This window comes from Pituophis catenifer, unplaced genomic scaffold, assembly GCF_029215685.1.
Source record: "Pituophis catenifer annectens isolate HBS135680 unplaced genomic scaffold, rPitCat1.0.hap2 SCAF_1, whole genome shotgun sequence".
Lineage (NCBI taxonomy): Eukaryota > Metazoa > Chordata > Lepidosauria > Squamata > Colubridae > Pituophis > Pituophis catenifer.
In genome coordinates this window covers 109,010,349-109,028,839 of record NW_027256881.1, presented here as the reverse complement: position 1 = coordinate 109,028,839, position 18,491 = coordinate 109,010,349, and the positions used below count along the sequence as shown (strand labels likewise).

The 18,491-nt window shown below is 33.0% G+C and overlaps 1 protein-coding gene across 2 annotated transcripts in view; it reads right to left on the bottom strand.

Annotated features, from left to right (window-relative positions):
* The window catches only part of EPHA7 (EPH receptor A7), a 170,606-nt gene that overhangs the window by 41,628 nt on the left and 110,487 nt on the right, over positions 1–18,491 (bottom strand). The gene's annotated exons all lie outside the window — the stretch shown is intronic.

Sequence of the window (18,491 nt, the reverse complement as noted above, 5' to 3'; positions counted from 1 at the left end):
AATTGGTCTCAACTAGCAAGGGATGGTATCAGAATGACAAAAATTAAGTAAGTAAGTAATTCTAATTAACCAGATAAACATGATTCTAGAATATTTTTGATGGTAAACCAATAGTCAAATATTCTATATATATTTCAATGTCACTTATAAGAAAAATACAGGCACAAGGATACAAATATGGAGTCCTATTTCAAATCCTCACCATGGATTCTAGTTCAAGCTCATGAGGTTCTTGCACTTATAAATGTGTCCGAAAGCAAAATGCGTGCAATGCTGAATAATAGAAAGCTGCTATAGCTGCAAAGGCATTACCATTTTTCTTTGGGGAATCATGTTTCTCTGAGAAATTGTTTTAAAACGAGTAAGTCTACTGAGCTGTCAATAAAGAGTAACAGATATTTAACTTTGGACTATGAAATTCACCACTCTACTGCACTCTCAGCACTTCTCTGTGGCGATAGCGGTTTTAACAGAAAAGATTCTGAATTGTCAGGAAGAAAATGTAAGATTTCATTCCCTAAATATCAATATAGAATTTTTATGTTTCACTTTTCTTAGAGCTGAGTATTATCCCTGCCTGGTTATGGAAGACACAACGGTAACAGAACCATTATAGCAAACTCTTCAAGGATGTTTATCCCAATATATACGTATTTATGCATCCTGTCCTAAAATACATATTTTTCCTAAACAAACCTCCTTTATAGTGTAGTATTGGATATTTCTTTCTTAACATATAGTATGCATTTCTTTCTACATTTGCTCCTAACATACACATGTTTAGGCATACTTTCCAGAGTTGCAAATGCATCACATAATTTAAAATATTAGAAATTCCAGCACTCTGATTGAGTATTTACCTACGGGCTAAGAATTGCATTAGGATTTAGGAAGCATGCAAGAGGCTGCACTTTGAAAAGTAGCAAGACTCTGATAAAAAAGAAACTGAATTTATTTTACATGCATTTTATGTACAGTTATTTAACTAGGGAGGGATTCTTTTTCCAAAAAGGCAACTACAACACTAAGGAAAGCATACTACCCTGTTTCCCCCAAAATAAGACATCCCCTGATAATAAGCCCAATCGGGCTTTTGAGCGCATGGCAATAAGGCCAAGGGCTTATTTCAGGGTTCAAAAAAATATAAGACAGGGTCTTATTTTCGGGGAAACATGGCATAGGTGGGTTTCAGCATGTTCTGACCAGTTCTGGAGAACCAGTAGTGGAAATTTTGAGTAGTTCAGAGAGCCAGTAGTAAAAATTCTGACTGGCCCCGCCCCCCATCTATTCTCTGCCTCCCAAATCCCCGCTGATTGAGAGGAAATGGGGATTTTGCAGTAACCTTTTTCCTGGATTGGGGAGGGAATGGAGATTTTACAATATCCCTCCCCTGCCATGCCCACCAAGCCACACACAGAACCGGTAGTAAAAAAATTTGAAATCCACCACTGAAACACGGTATTAGATGAGCCAGCTGTCTGTTGCAGTGACCATAAGACAGCAAGAGAGATATCAAGAGAGGAAGAAATGGGAAGGAAAGAAAGAGAGAGGAAGAGGGCAGGTGCAGGTGCACTCGCAGTAGCAAAATTAGGGAAGGGAGGCCTGAAGTGAAGCATCTTGAAAGCCAAAGTACATCCCACAAATATACTTGGAAATGCAAATTTTAATGTTGTAAGCTGCCAGAGTTTTCCCAAGGTGAGATGGGGGGAGGGCAAATTTAATAAACAAACAGATCAGTTACAGTGTATTAAACAAAACTGTTATCAAAATTAAGGAAGCGGATATAAATCAAGTCATCCCATCTGAAAAAAGGTTGTGATGATACGAAAAATGAAGCCAGTTACTGTTGTTTTTAAGGCACCAGGCTAGAAACCAGGAGGATATGCGTTCAATCTCCCTGTAGGCACAAACTGCAACCTGCGGATCTAAAGCCACATGCAAATGTCCATATATGTGTCACAAGTTGAAAACTGGAAGAAAGTAATAACCATATTAACTGTAGTTAAAACCAAAACATTATGTTTTGATGGTTACTTAGCTAATTAATTTTAGATAAAAAAGCAAGGAACTTTTTTGCACAGTGCAAGGAAGAGCAATGGCCCAAACTGGATGATTTCAAACAGTTGTTCACATTCAACAATAATTGCACGAGCATATGTTGCAGTAAGCATGAAGGTGTCATGACTATCACATACCAGCAATTATTAGACGAAGAATGGAAACAGGACGAGACACAAATAGATATCACACTGGGTGGCCAGGCCTATCATCACGGTAGAGTAGAATGAATCAGATCCTTCACTCCTCATTCAATCAAATCATGAAGGAGCCATGGCCCATGGCTATCCAACCCACTTCACTGACATAAGGAATAAAATCACAGGACAAATAGACGAAGGAGTGCACGATTATATGAGGATGTACTTTTGGGCAGAAGGGTGTAATCCAGGCTTGCACAACATACAAGCCATGGCCACTAAGCACTAACTGAGGCCTACTAAGCAGAGTTGTGTGACCTGCTGGCATTTTTAAAAAAGCAATAGATTTGCCACAGCTACTGCAAAAGTCATGCTGCTGGAAGCCTCCAAACCTCATTGCTATCACCAGCTCCACTACACTATCTCTCTACTAGTAATGAGACAGCTGACTGGTGCTTTGGGATCCGCAATAATTTCCATTTAGTGATGTGGCCCTTTCTCCTTTACTGGGACTGCGGGACTGCCATACTTGAAAGTAGGCTACTGCTACTACTAAACTTTCTTTGGTTATCAAAGCTGACAAGTGGATATTGGGAGCATTCAGTATGAAGCTTCTAACAGGTAACTTTCATACTCTGGAACAACTTCTGTGACAGTCCAATGTTGGACATTGTATGCCTTATCTCTCTGAATTATAACTCTGAAAAAGCGCTATATGCATCTATCATTTTTAGTACTGAGTTCTAAACCATTAAGAGAATTTCTCCTTGAATGTTCCCCTCAAAAACAAATAAATATGGAATAATATAATCCGTCTGGCAAAATGAGCTGTAACTTGAGTGTAACTGCTAAATTTCATGAGAAAATGTTGCAACACTTCTATAGATTAGAGTAGTATAATTATTCTGGTTGATATTTGCCAGATAAAAATTCTCAATTTGTACCCACAAGTATGAATACGGGGATAGACAAGAAAACTATCCTATCCTACCAATATAAAGAAAAGAAGAAACCAGTATACAGTTTGCCATGTTCACATAATACTAAATTTGAACTGAAATCATAATCAATATGTCCCATGAAATCTAATGAAATTACAGCCCTCTTATAGAACATTCTCTCCTTGTTCCTGCCACAAATGAGATGAGCTGCATCTCTGTTAATACTTCAGAAGTACCTCAAAACTGGCCTATGTCATCAGGCTTGGGGGGGTGGGGAAGGGGAATCTGAAGGGAACCAGTAAAATCTTGAGGTGGTTCCATCACTACAGTAAACATTTTCTTTTACAACTTGCTTTTTTATTTTTACATTTTAATGAATAACTGTTGTTATATATTTAGCATGTTAAGTAATCGTTGTATGTCATACGTGGTCACTTTTTGCAAGATGGATGGCCATATAAATTTGATATATAAGTAATAATAATCATTTAGTTGAAAAAAACAGACCCTTCTTTTAAGAAAATAGGCTTAACTTTGTATATACATTTGCCAACGTTATCCTAAATTTCAGAGATCCTTCCAGAGCCATTTATGAAAATACTCTTTATTCTATGTGATTATAAAGGAATTTTAGACACACTGGAATGTTATCTGTTCCTGTTTGTTAATCTGCTACTAAAGAGAAAGAGATTGCAATTGAACCGGCTACTATGGATTGCAGTAATTATATTTATGGTCACTTCCAACTATTTTATTCTGTTATTTAACTAGAAAAAAACCTTTTAAACTTTCCATAACTGCCTTATCATTCTAAATATTTAAAAAAATGAACCAGCAGCAAAATACTATTATGCTTTCTCTCACGTTTATATTCTCTAAGCAAATTTACTTTAAAAAATGGGTATAAATACAAATACACAATGGTTATACACTCACACATACTGATGTATTCACACAAAATTCCACTCCCAGCCAAGGCTGTTCACTGGATAAATATTTGTTAGACTTTACAAATGTGGAATAATAACTTTTACTTTGACAGAAATGCAAAATTATAAAATGCATGAGTTTTCTTTGAGATTTAAAAGAGAGGAAAAGGAGGAGAAGAGAATGGGAAAGAGAAGGAATACATTTACGTTTACATTATTTAAGATAAACTGTAACACACTAAACAATCTATTTCCCTTCCTTCCTTCCTTCCTTCCTGCTTGCCTGCCTGCCTTTTCCTTCTCTTCCCTTCCAGAATTCTTTTATCACCAAATATACGTTATATTATATATTATTTGTGTGTCCAAATCATACATACAATAAACCCAATGATTTACTTTAGATACATATGTTAAATTGTAATAAAAATATATAGATCCTAAGAACAGTGTAAATATTAAAAAATACGACACCTTTAAATATTATCCCTTTCATTTACGTGTAACATTTAGGTTATAGTGTTTAAATCATTTACAAACAATTCATGACAGAAATGGAGAAAAAGTTCTAAAATCAAACAATTTAATTTTACCAGATAGAAATGTATACTTTTCAATGATTAATAACATCCATTATTGTTAACTTATTATATGATAGAGAGACTATGCTAAAAGACTGATACATTCATTAGTGGTCTGAGTTAGTTCATTATGCTTATGAACTACAATGTGATAATCCTGACACTGCTTCAGCATCCTATAAATTATACAAATATAAGCAACCTCCATGAAATGCAGGTGCAGATTGTAGCTTTCAATCATTAATTTTTGCAGATACAAAACTCTTAAAGTATCTACTGTTCCTTGGAGTTACTTGATGACAATGGTTGCCTCAATTCATTTCTAAATCAGGGTTAACATTGTAAGGTATGTTTTTTTTAAATGCACTTATTTATTAATCTCATCTGATTAATTAGCATATTTTTGCATAAAATGTATTAAATTGTCCATACAAATATCACTCAATGTTGGATTTTTAAAATAATCCTATTTATCTCATTGTCCTGATCATGTTCACTTTTTATTTAAAACTCTTCATGTAGAAACAAGAATAAATTGCACATACTATGTCACTATGAGCCAGTTGGGAGGCCATAAAATTTTTAATTAAAAAATAAATTATTATAAATTTATGGAGAAAATATTACAAATAAACCTATATGCAAACTTGAACCCATATTTCAAGTTTTGTCCATTCTGAAAGGTACTTTCATATATCTGTTTTATGTATTATTCTGTTTTGTTTAATATTTGATTGAAATATTACTTCCAACTCTGTCGCTTCCTTTTTCCCAACTTTCAACATAGGTATCAGTCAACAGTAAAGCAACCTTAAAATTGATAGATGATACTATTGACTGTAATGTCATTCATAGCTCCTGCACTGGAATAATAAATAAATTCAGACATGCAAGGCACAAAATGTATAATTTCTTATGTGCAAGAAATGGGAAAAAAATAAAGCAGAAAAAACCCTTTTAGTGCAGTGTTTGAATCCAATTTAAATCTCATACATGAGATTCCACAAAATTTAAAATCTAATGTGTAGGAGCCAAAGTTTCTAAATATAACTTCTCATATAGAGATATTTTCCCCCAGAGAGTTTATTCATTTGCTTTCTTTCTTTTTTCTTTTACCATCCATCATCAATGACAAGTGTCAATTATGACCACAAGATTTATGGGAGGGAAAGTTAAAGCACATTTTACATATCATTTCCTGTGGAAGCAGACAAGTGTAATGACAGAGAAGGCTTTCTGTAATTGAATTTGTTGTTCCTATCTCCTCAGTCACAAAAAGATGTCATCTTCAAGGATTTTAGTCATGGAATATGGGCCAGTATTTTATATTACTACTGGCAATACCATCCTGATTTAAATATATTTATCTTCATGATAAATCATAATAGCAAAAAATAAGATGCTTGAAGAATAAAAACAGTGTTTACAGGTTCATGTGGTAATGACTGTATTTATTACAGAACAATATCTGGAAACAGCTTTGATATATTTCAGCCTTTCTAAAAATATATATTTTTGTTTTACTTCTGGGATGCTTGACCTAAAATGAACTAGAACTGAGAAAAAGGGAAAAAAAATCACAAGACAAATATGCAGTCAAATATTGTGCAAATCATATAAATAGTCTATCTAGGTACCAAGAGAAAACTATCATTAGAGAGTTGTTGAAACTGAAATTGCTAGGTTCAAGGTTATAATTTTGTAGCAGGAACTATAACATCATTAAAATATCTGTTTCCAAATACTTGTGAAATTTAATCAATGTTTTGTAAACATACCTGTCACAAATCTTATAGGCTAGAAGCATATGCCTAAATATGCTGAGAAATAGCTTCTAAATCAGGGAAACTATATCTCAGATTTATTTTAAAAATTGAGGCTTACATATTCATTATGTTGATGAATAAAATTTTTGTGTGAAATGATAGATTAGATGGATGGATGGATTGACAGATAGATAGATGATAGATAGATAGATAGATAGATAGATAGATAGATAGATAGATAGATGATAATGCATCTTATAATGCAAACATAATATGTAATAAGTTAATTAAGTACAGACTGTACATCTTTCACAGCATTTAATTTGCTAACTTTGTGGAGAAAAGGCAAATCACCACACATATAGCCAAGTAATAAAATAAGCACAACTAGAAATTAGAAGTATTTAGAGCTAAGTGGATAAAGGTTTGAACTGAGAAGGCATTATAGAGACAGCATTTTCTTTCTTAACTCAACTACATATATTCTTGAGGCCTCAGAGCCACCATGTGAACTCAGGAAAAGGAAGTTTCTATAAGTAATTACAGCTTGATTTGTCCAGTCTGGATCCAAAGCATCTTTGCCCACTTTGAATCCAAATACTGCATTCCTTTATTGGTTATATCTACTTTATTGGTTATATCTACTTTCATTTCAATTTAACATAGCACAGGACAAAGATCCAATACTTCAGAACAAGTTCAGGGGCATTTTGTGCTAGCATTCTTTCTTGTATTTCCAGGGCTCCCCTAAAAATTCTAAAATGTTTTATTTTAGGGCAGTTAGAGGTTTCTAAGAAGCAAAAAGAACTGAATTTCTGCACTGTTTAAGCTATTCCACCCCTTAAAGAATCCCTTCCAAAATGGGTCTCATTCTGCTCATTTTTGAATAGAAGCACTTAGTGTGCCATGCAAAGCCTGTTAAGATCTCAAGTGATGAAAATTATGGAACAAACCCTAACCCTGACAATTAGCCTACCTCCCTCTCCCTCTTCTACTTAGCATAATGCAGAAGCTTGCCTTGCCTTGGTGTGAGGAGATAACAAAAAAATTTTCAACTTAAAGTTGAACAAATAAACTAAAATAAATTTTAAATCAAGGGCTTAATCTTGTTATCTCTTTTGTAGTACAGTATTATCAAAATGAATTTGACAGGTTAATCTCATGCAACCACTCTATAAAGGAAGGAACAAAAATGGTTTAAACAAGAAATACAACCATCAGGATAATTAAACTGAAATTATCTTTCAGGGAAAAAATATATTTAAATTCTCATGTATGGAGCAATGTAATTTTGAATGCCAAATGTTTATGAAACAGAATATAATGGCCATGATCACCATTGTCTATTTATCCTAGATGCAGATGTTCAATAATGGTATGGTGACAGAATTGAATACAAGTTAGTATTTTCGTTGGATGGAACAGCTACATTTCCCCCCTACTTTTTCCTTTCCTCCATTAAAGGAATGGATTTTTTCATACTAGCTTAAAAGAAAACATTTAGGAATAAGATTGCAGGTATCATTAATTCCAATCACTCTCCTTCTTATACTTTAAATCAAGTTCAACTGACCCTAATGAAACTTACCCCAAAATAAGCATGCATGTGTTCGAACATTAACTATCTGGTGGTTCACTGAATAATGATCAAAAAGATTTAACCTACTTGAAAACTGCTCAGGCAGCTGTGCAGATTAATACAGCAGTAAGTGCATAAATCTTATTGCATAAGTGCTTGCATAAAAACTTAAATTGCAGGCATTATTAAGAAATAACACAGACTTACAGTTCAGTTTTTTTCCCCTTTAATTGTGCAAGGAACAAAAAACTATATCTCTTTTTGCTTTTTCTTTGTTTAGTTGCATAAGGTACATAGATGGTGAAGCAAAGATGGTAGTTTCCAGACTAGAGAGAACTGCTATGTCAACATAAATGAAACACCTCCCACAGCTTTTAAGTGATTCAGAAATGTAGGAGGAAAATGTTTGAAATTTAAATCCTGGAACATAGGCCTATATAAGAAAATTCTATGTACTGCACTGTGCAAATCTTCTGTTTGTATATGGCTTCACTGTTGTCTGAAATAGAGGCTAATATAGCTGAATCATGTCTAAGAATCTTCTGCCAATAAAGCCCACATTTGGCAAAAGAATCGTTTAAGTGTCTATAGAGTTTCATGGCTGAGTTGTTGATTCTGATTTGCCGTGTGACATCAGAAAATTGTACTGATTTCAGTAGCATATTGAAACAGAATTGACCCATAAGATGCCGCTTCCATTTCCATATCTATATCCTTCTAGTTTTACTTTTCACTAATGCATGGCTTAGGAAACATTTCCACATCATAAAAAATTTAATTATAGCAATCATAAAACAGTCATTATTACTACAGGTACAAACCAGTTTTCAAAATCTATCAATGTATCATCCTAAAAAGTTGGTCTACTTTATAATTTGAAATTTTGTCTACAACTTTTATAGATTGCCTAGAACATGTAATTAATAACCAACTGAAAATATTTTTTGAATTATTATCCATGTTCATATATATTTTGAGACACATTTTTATATGCACAATAATCCAACCAGTCAATAAACATAAATAATTTATTATTTTGACATTCTCTGTGCGTAAAATGGAGTTTGCCATTGAGAAAACAAAATTAAATATTTATAATCCAATAAGGAATAGGCAGAAAGGAAAAAGAATGCAACTGTACTAGTTCAGAAAGCATTTCTAATTCCTTAATGACTAAGTTCACACAACATATTAAGTCATAACTGTATTAAATCCTGGCTTATGACATAAATAGCAACTGGACTAGAAACAGAAAACTGTGCAAGCTTGCAAAACTAGAACTCTACATATAGTTGCCAGTTTTTTCATTATGCTTGACAGATATTTCTAATCTTGTTAATGATTTGAACTAATGTTTATGCTCATGCTTTAACTACAAGGTGAATTCATTTTCCTTACCAGGAAATGTAGAGAGAGAACAAGTAACATGAAAATTGACCAACTCTATTGAAGAGGACAAACAAATACCTCACAGACATCGCACAAATAGACTTTCCCAGATCCAGAGTTCTCAAACTCTGTATGATACTTTGGGTGATAATGAAAAATTTAGAATACATGATCATGTTGTTGTTGTTGTTTTCCCTTAAAACAAAACAAAACTGATCAGCCTGAGCAGAAGCAGTGTCAAAAGTTAATTTGAGATTTGCTCCCCAATGGATAGCTACAGTACTACAAATCTATATTGTGGCATATAGATTAAAACTGCATCATTAAAGTTTGAATAGTTAGTTCTTGTTCAATGCTAATCTTAATAGAATTATTAGCTTTATTCATGGGCTACCACACAAATTCATTTATCATTTTAGTAATGATACTAAAGAGAGTATCCAATATGTATCAGCAACAATATATATAGAAAATAAGATTGCAATATCAAGCTACACAATAAGTGTTTTAATTGCTATCATCAAAGCAATTATACAAAGATAATACCTACAATTTTTCAGTTCCATTAAGTTCTATTTCATAGAATATCCCACTGTTGAAAAGTATTTAAAATGCCACTTCAAATTGGCATTGACATACTGTATATGGATGTTTGAAATTTAAAAAAAATGTGATGGCCCATACTTTGCTGAACTGAATGACAAACTTTTCCTTGGGCATTCCATATGCTACTATATATTGAAGAACTCTTATATACAGTACAATATAAATTATTATAATGTTTCCATATAGTTGAATTTATTTGAATTTGAACAAAGAAAAACACAGTAAATAATATCAGATTTTCTGCAATAACTGCAAATGACATGTTGCTTAGTTTGGGATATGATATAGGGATGGCATATTGTGTTTGCTACATACACTGTTTAGGTTAGGAATGACAAATCTGCAGTTAATGCTCCATTCCTTTGATCTGCCAAAAAAAAAGTCTATATACTTCTAAAACTCTCGTCATGACCTTTAATTGGGCAAAATGGTGCATTATAGGGCAACAATATTTGAACCAAGGTACTTCAAGTGGGCTAATTTACAGAATGAGTCCAAAATCCAGGACCCATGACTCGTGAAAGAATGAAATTTGGGAAACTTTGTGACTGATTTCAGTACTACTGGATGCTGCTGCACATTCTACATTCAGTGACAGTTTTACAATCCCTCCCTCCCTCCCCCAACCAGAGCAAGGACTCATCATGTGACTCTTACAGAAGCAACAACTTTAAGGTGCATGAAGAAAGGCCTTGATCTTTTTATTGCTTTATGTGCCCTTTCTCTGGCACACAAACATGCACATGTATTTTTAACCTATCTTTGTTTAGGAGCTTCAGGAACATGTATAATGTTGCATCCTCCTATATTTCTTCACAATCCTCTGAGGAAGGCTGGGCTGAGTCACCAAGTGAGCTGCTGTGGCTGCAGATGGAGTAGAAACTGGATCTATCTGGTGTCAATACCACTATTATAGTCTTTGCCCATCCTGTTTCATTATTTAAGTGCTTGATACTCTGAAATTGAGTGTAGACTGGTCTTTCCTTCAGTCATCTGAGATCAGATAGACTAGTCCCATTCTAGCCCTCAGGTCACATGACCTTATTTTATTATATCTGAAAGCTTCCTACAACTTAGTGGAGAAGCCAGCAGATTCCAAACTCTTCTAAAGTGAGAATGGCAATATACAACATTGGATGTGACAATAAAAAATGGCATACCCAAATTTCATTTGGATATGCCATGCAGAAAGGAGGAAGAAAGATGAAATGGAGAATGAAACTTCTCCAGAATCACAAGGAAAGGTAGGGATGAGGAGGCAAGAAAAGATGATGGAGGAAAGGGAAGATCAACTCGAGAATATGTGGCAATCACTAATTACTTTGAGAGTTCTTCAAGACTGCACTATCCAGCTGCAATAATAAGACTTCAACACAGAGCAAGGCAAATTGTATTACTTGCATAATACTGATCTTGGTGCCATGGCCAAACTCTGCCCTCACTGTCATTAATTTTTATGCTGCCAATTTGTAATGTATGAAAAGAAAGGTTGGGATAGTCAGTTTGAAACCTCTACTGAATGAACTCCTCAATCTATATAGCAATGATGAACCTACTACAAATGAGTTCAAGAAGAACATCACACAATATAACTGCTTCTTCCATATGAAATCCTTGAGTACCAAAGAAGTCTTTCCAACAAGGAACAGATGGAATGTTTCTGTGATTGTTCGAGGGCAAACCCATCATCACATTGAACATTTAACATCACATTGAACAGATTTCAACCAGTATGCCAAATACATTCAAATTTACCTCATGGATCCTCAAGAAGCAGGAATTGAGAATGGGTATACTTCACAATTGTCAGGTACAAGGAACAAGAACAAAGTAATGAGTTTTGTATTGTTCAGAGAAGCATGTGTATTGCTTCTTGCCTATTTACAAGATTTTCACTAGACTAACTACATTCTGAGAACAACCAGATAAGCACACCAGGAATTTGGGGGGGAGAGGAATTATACCTCCCTCCCTCCCTTCCTCCTCATCAGAGATTCTAGGTTTGCCAGTCTCTTAACTCCTCTACTTCAGCTGCAAATTCTACCACAATAATGGAGGAATTCAACATCAGATTATTAAATGTGAGATTGTTAAACTATTGGAGAAACTACTAAAACAAAGAATCCATACATTGAATCTCTTCAATTTTGAAAAAAACAAATTTGAGACATGCTAGAAGCTTCCATTATTACTGATCCTGTAGTTACTGATCCATTTAAACATGAGAAAAGATGCCATACATTTCTTGTCCAGTTTTCTAGTTTTTGTTAAAAGTGAAAGCAAGAAAGTACACTAAGCCCTCCAATAAGCCTGACCCAACTGCTAATCTTAATTTTTCTCAAACACAAGTAAATGGATGGCTGGGTAGATAGATCCCATGTAGTCTGTTCTGGTGACCTTATCATGTTCCCTGTTCTTTACATTTGTCAAAAGCTATGTATTTAAAAACCATTGCAATGCTGTGGCTCAGAAGATGGCCTACTCAAGTCATCCTATGAATATGTATCTACAACATATCAGCTGTTTATTATATATTATACTATGTAGTACATACTCAGTACTGTTAATTTCTGAATTAATTTATATAAGCTTTGTGGTAGTCAATTATGAATAAAAATGGCTTTGGTTTGAATCCCATAGTTATTAATCTAAGATCTACTACAGTATAGTTTAGTACTAAGAAATTAACAATAGTCAGTTTCCAAGATGAGATAGTACTCCCCAATCCAATATTTATTTCTTTTGTAAATTTTTTATAAAGAATTTACAAAGAATTTATAAAGAAATTCTTTATAAAGAATTTACAATTCTTTATAAAACTCCATACTGACAGTTTTGGGACAGGTTGTGCTCACCCATGTGTTTAACCAGCTTATTCTGTTTTTAATTAGCTACATACAGTACCTTAAAAAGGAAAAGAAATTTAATCAGTAATTTCCTACTTTTGTGTGAAGAAGTTAAAAGACTTGCAAGTTCTTCCTTTAAAACATTCTGATTAGCCTTAAACAATGCAAAACTAAGAAACAATTCTTAGCAATAGGCCACTCCTATACTCTGCCAGTAGATCACATTAAAGGCATTAATGCTAACTTAACAACTGATTCTGTCAGCTTTCACAGGAATAACTGAGGTGTGGACTGAATACTAGAAGCAAACATGGCCACAACATAAGAATTCCTTTAGTCTGCTGACTATCAAAAACCTGACATCTAAGTAAAGAATACATGGGATTAATTTAGAATACTTCCGAGTGTTTAAGGTTCTTAGTACCAATTTGTTAATGAATAATACAATTAAAAAAACCCTTTTTTAAATCCACCTATTGCTTTCTATCCCTAATGTGCATCTTATTCTTTGTCATGATGCACTGGAAGATGGGTTTTAAAAAATTGGAGAAAAAAATGGTAACCAGAAAAAGTGAAGCCATGCAGCTGTCACTATAGATTTAGGAAGAAATAAAATAAAGCAAAAAATAAGAGGCAATTTACATTTATTCCATTGAACTTCAGTGTACAAATTCCTGAAAAGTAGGGACATGACCCTTACATTCACAATCTAAGACACATAATATCCAAATGTAGACATTTCAGACCAACTTTGTAATAGAATACATTGACTGGAATATCTGTGTGAAGAAACATCTGGTAAATCAAGTTCTGGATAGAATATAATTTGGTTCTGGAGAAACATCAATTTATATAACTATCACCATTGTCACATAATCACTCTAATTGTTGAACTTTTTGAGTCATAACATTACAGAAGTTACGCCTCAGAGTTTCTACATATGACGGCAATGTGGTACCATATATGAAAGACAAGATTCATTTTTCATTCTAAAATTATATTTTGAATTTTATTATAATGATCTGTAGTTATGGTTTGCAGACTTAAGTAATTATGTTGTGTATTATTTGTTAGATTAATATATTGGCATTCCCATTCCCCATGTCAGGGCATTCCCATTTTAGTATTTTCCCTAAAAACTTGTAGAAACAATTGGTTGTTTATATTATATCTACACATATAACTAAATACACACAAACATGCATACAAATCATACTGTATAATACTAAGGTGCTAAATGCCATAGTTTATCCAATATATTTCATTATGAAAGGTGTTTGATCTGTATGAATATCTTAGATTTTAATTTTATCACTTTAATTTGATAAATCTTACCCTAATTCTGTGTGTGCAAAGATTCGTTCAGATTTATTTACATTTTTAAAAAATCCTTGGAAGACATAATCCATTTTTATTTGCTTTTCTGTTAGGAACATTGATATTACATGTTCAAATATAATAAAGAAATAATATAACAACTATGTAATAGATACTCCACATTAAAAAAAAAACATTTACTTCATATGAGATTTTTTTCCTTTTTATGAAACAAGCTTGCTTTCCCACATTATGAACATATACTTCAATATAGCATGTACTGAATATCATAAAGAATTTAATTCATAAAGATATATAATTCATAATTCATTCTTTCTGGTAACAATATAATCAATATTATTGCAATATAATTTAATTTTAATCTACACTAAATTATATATTTAATATTAACTTTTCAATAGTGTAAGAATATAATTACTATAATTATCTTACAAGAATTATAAGAATTAACATAATTCTTATCCATAAAGAATATGTTCAAGAGTAAAAAAAAATCAAACCAAATAGAAGTCCTTTATTTTTATTTTTTTCAAGTAATGCAGTTTTAAAAGCTGCAATCTATTTAACAATACTTTTGCACCATAACCTTGTAAATCTTACATATAGCAAAACAGAGCAAACCACTCTTCTAATGAATCCATTAATCACAAAGCTGAAAGGGGCCTCAAAAGGGTTACAATTCCTTAGGAAGGAAAGAGCTCATCACTGCCAAAGTCTCACTTGTTATCCGTGCTGTGGCAGCAATTCTATTTTCGATTAAAGTTGCACCATTCTTTCTAATCCAACCACTAAATCTCCTTTCCTCTTTTCAGAGTCTTAGTAAATGGGGATATAACATGATGATGGAGCATTCTAGGATAAACAATCAATCCTTTTAATGTCATCCCTGAAAAATGTCTGATCTAAATCCAGTTGCACTGTAGTAGAAGTCTTTCTTGAAAGCTGATGAAGAATCTGTTCAGAACTTACCTTTCTTTTAAAAGAAATGAATGATGCTGAACAACTCAAACTGCCTTTTCTCCATTCCTGCTATTTGTATAGGATCATTGGTTCATTTTTTTGACTGCATCATTACTCATCTACATTAGTCTTAGTACACGACTTAGAAAAGCACACGAAAAAAAGATTCTTATTTGGGGAAAAAGCTTCTTGCAATTCAAAAAAAGAAACATAACATAGTGGCAACTCTGTTATCTTCCAATGACATTAAAAACCTGGCTGTGCCAATGAAATCATACTCGTTACAGTTTAGCCAGACTTTGACTTGATTTCAATTTTGTGTATGTGTGTGGGCGTAGTAATTAAGAGGTATGTTACAATGCTCATCACATCATTTATTCATTTATTCATTCATTCATTCACTCACTCACTCACTCACTCACTCACTCACTCACTCATTCATTCATTCATTCATTCATTCATTCATTCATTCATTCATTCGAATCTTTGATTTTTAAGGATGCTTAGTCACCATGCAACTACGGCCTGTTTATAGGATTAAAATCACACAAAACCCTCCATATTAAAATAATATATTTGTTACTGATTTGTTTTTTAAACAGGTTATACAATTCTTGACTTTAATCTTTTATGGTATGGTGGAAATAGGCAATGAAAAATTTAGAAAGTTGTTGTATGCTTATTAACAAAAACTATAGTAATGGATAAAATTAAGATTATATGTGTAATTTATTGTTAACAAAGATACAGAGTAGTACAGAAAGCAAAATAAATACAAAAAATATATTGGTATTTCAATATATTGTTCTATTTCAAAGCTGCTGTAATCACATTCATTCTGTTCAATTACATCAAATTTCTGCTCTACTATAATAATGAGCCTCTTTCTTTTGGTGCTCATAGTGTTTCTTAATCTGAAGGAATCTTCCTTTTGGCCATTTAACACAAGAGGAGGCTGAAGCAGTAGCATCTAAAACTCCAATGATAAACCAGTAAGCTCAACTATGCAAGCATGAGCCCCGCATTAATTGAATTTTAGCTCATATTAAGTGCAACTTGGTATGATTATAGAATTCAGTAAATCATATATCACATTATTCAAACTCATTTGATTGTGACTTAGCTGTAATCAATGATACAGCTTTCTGCTTTCCCCAAGTTTTCAAATTGATTCTGGTTGACTGTTCTCTCTTTTCCCCCTGACTCTATTACTCTCAGTTTCAATATTTCATTATCATAGCAGAATATATTAGAGCTGAATTCATGTTTGAAAACCATAGAAATTATACATACTTGAAATGTTACATTTTAGTACCTGCTGTGTGAATTTACTGAATATTATCTAGCCTTGTTTAAAAAATTAATTCAAAAGAAATACATAAACTAACTGCATAAATAAATAAATGTTTAATCAATAAATTGCATCAGGGTCTTGTGTATATGCTTTATTTCAAAATAGATTTGACATTTTTTAGCAGGCTTTACTCAGACATCCTCTTGAGACATTTATGAATAGTAGGAATAAGGAATATAGGAATCACCTTGTATTGTTATCTAAAAATGAACGCATCAAATAAAACCATTATCTGAATACTTGTTATTGAATGTTTGTGTTGTAAAAACTATGTTCTTTTCTTCAGCATATTTTACATATAATTAAATATATTCCTAAAGGCCAAAAGAAAGGAAATACAATTATTTGAACTAATTATTTGGTTGGAATTAGGAGAAATAGTTCATTTTTGATGAAATCGATTAAATTAAAACAAGAAAAAGTTGAATTTTTTTGATACACTACATCATTTAACAAGAAACCCACTTAGAAACTAAAGAACAGAACCAAATCCAGGATGGAAATGGGGAAATTAATGTAGATTGAAATTAAAAGATAGGTTTGGAGACCTACAATATTTATTTAATACAAAAACTGAGATTGTTCTTCTTCCCCATATAAATTTATTCACATTATCCTTTCACCATATCAGCAGCTTAATTTAGAAACAATGTCACTTATTCTTTTTGGTTTTAAACAATTGGGGGGGGGAATTAAACTCCTATCTATTTGTTGAATATAACTGAGGGATGTACCACTCAATCCTTATCTATATTTTATCTATGCCAGGATTAAATTAATAAAGCACAATCTATTAAAAATTTAAACTTAACTGATTTTAATTAGAAATGTTTCATAACTTGCTTAATTTTTCATTTGAAAAGCTTTGAAATGTGAGATCCTGCCTAAAGTATGCCCATGATATTTCAACAGCATGCATTTGTATTCATCATTTATTTTTGAGCAGCCTTTTTATTTAATCCTTTAGCTTCATTTGGGAATTGTTCAAAGATCTGGTGTCCTTATTTGTCACACTTATTCCCTTCTTTAAAAACTTAGAACTCCAGTGATATATTTTCATAGCCATCATATTTTTCATTTAAAATATTCTATTTCATCCTGTTTTGGGTTTGAGTTTTCATTAGCCCTACTCTTGTCTAACAAAACCTCAGTGTCAGCCTATTATTTAGGCCAGATATCCTGTGCAGCTGAGATAGTGAAATGTGTTCCTATCCAATATTGGCTCATTCTGTTTAAATACCTTGTTCTTTTGCCAATATTCAATCATGAATGGAATGCTTTCCATTTTGTTCAATTGTTTTAACCAATAACCCTCCAACCCAATAATAGCTAATACCGTGTGCCCTGAGGATGCAAAAGGAATAATAAAGGCATAAAATTAATTATCACAGACATTTCCCATATGTATTAATATAATGAGAGAAGATTCAGAAAAGACTCAAATGCTTAATTTATATGTTTTATGCAAGTATTCAGAGTATAGAAAATATATTTAATCTAAAAATAACTGTCATAAGTTGCTTTTGTGTAGAAAAAAATGCAATAGATTTTAGGACCTGGTTATTTACAGGACCGCCTGCTACCACCAATAGCCTCCCACCGGCCAATACGCTCCCATAGAGAGGGGCTCCTCCGGGTGTCGTCGGCCAAACAATGTCGACTGGTGGCCCCTAAGGGGAGAGCCTTCTCTGTGGGGGCACCTACGATCTGGAACGAGTTCCCCCCGGAGATACGGAGGATCCCGGATCTGCGCACCTTCCGTCACGCGCTTAAGACTTTTTTATTTCATCAATAAAATGGCCTGGCCTAAATCTTCTCCCCTTTTTAAATGTAAATTTTAATTTGTTTTTAAATTATGGGGTATTTTAAATTTGTCTCAGCCAAATTATTTAATTCATTTTTATTCTATTTTAAATTTTTTTATTTATGTGTTTTATTTTGTGGCTGTTCACCGCCCTGAATCCTTCGGGAGTAGGGCGGTATAGAAATCCAATAAAATAAAATAA